The sequence below is a fragment of the Salvelinus sp. IW2-2015 genome, linkage group LG6.2, assembly GCF_002910315.2.
Source record: "Salvelinus sp. IW2-2015 linkage group LG6.2, ASM291031v2, whole genome shotgun sequence".
Classification (NCBI taxonomy): Eukaryota; Metazoa; Chordata; class Actinopteri; order Salmoniformes; family Salmonidae; genus Salvelinus; species Salvelinus sp. IW2-2015.
Genome location: NC_036846.1, coordinates 23,568,580 through 23,569,783, shown reverse-complemented (window position 1 = coordinate 23,569,783; position 1,204 = coordinate 23,568,580). Strand labels below are relative to the sequence as shown.

At 41.4% G+C, this 1,204-nt stretch overlaps 1 long non-coding RNA gene across 1 annotated transcript; it reads right to left on the bottom strand.

Moving 5' to 3' along the window:
- Positions 1-6: 6 nt before the first annotated feature.
- Positions 7-1,172, bottom strand: LOC139027946 (uncharacterized). The gene is made up of 3 exons (XR_011480084.1): positions 1,033-1,172; positions 445-813; positions 7-246 (listed from the first exon to the last, which is right to left on the bottom strand). It is a non-coding gene; the product is annotated as an uncharacterized lncRNA (long non-coding RNA).
- Between the last annotated feature and the right edge of the window lie 32 nt (positions 1,173-1,204).

Sequence of the window (1,204 nt, the reverse complement as noted above, 5' to 3'; positions counted from 1 at the left end):
TGGACCCCGTCCTTGAAACATCCTGCAGAGCAGCAGACTTCTCCTCTGGCACACAGCGGCCAGCTGCAGATCCCCTCCTGGTCCTCGTGTCCATCCTCATGAAGTTATGTAGGACACAGGTAGCCTCCACACATACCTGAATTCCCCCACGAGGCAGTCCCAGATGGCCCTGGTCACCCAACCTTGCAGTGCCCTACACGGTAACTGTAGGCAATTGTTTTGAAGGAATCTCCAGTTACAAGGTATCTGTAGGAATATGGAAGACAATGTAATTATTAGACTTTTACATCACCAGGTCATTGTGTGTTACTAAAGTATAATATCTTAAGACAAATCATGATAACATTGGATTGATGGATGCATGTGCACACACATGTGCATATGTAGCATGTGACAGTAACAGGGTCATATCAAGGATAGCATCACAAATGAATACATAAATACCACTTGAAGCTTGATGATGAGTTGATCAMTTGACTCAGCTGTACAGTGCTYAGYCAAAAACAAAAAATGTGCACKRCTTTGAGTCCCCAGGACCAGGACTGAGAACCACTGCTCTTCATTGGGACCTCTTCATAGGTAGACAGGCTTTCATAGCTCTCTATATCTGAGGACAGAAAACCTCACAAGAAACAGACTTCATTATAGTCAAATTACACCACACTGAATATTATGTTACTATTATCGCCGCCCTCACTTCTAGGGACAGGAACTACACAAAAGTACCTGCCTTATCCAGAATAGCCTCCTCTCTCACTTTGACAGTTGGGGCTGCTAACCTTTCACCCTCCTCCATGGCTGTTAGCTAGCTACCTACAAACGTATTTGGAGTTTGTTTTTTACAGTGATAAATACATCAAGATAGCTAGCTAATATAAAGTTAGGTAGCTGGTGATATTTAATTCACTTGGCTAGCTATCTATACAGTATGTATAGACTAGCTATTCATGTTAGCAGCTCATTTYAGTTAGCCTGCACTGTAGCTTATAATACATCMMTTTTTTTTTACATTTTCGAAATGTATTTACTTACTTGAATAGGTTCTCCCAGCCATGTGGACAATTAGAAACAGGGCAGCAAAGTTTGGTTGTCACCAAAGCATTTTAGAGGATATTACAACTGAAATATGTACGCATTTAATTACCAGAACTTCCTACAAACTTGCTATGCTGAATTCTTGACGCACAATCAAACTTGCTGCTAT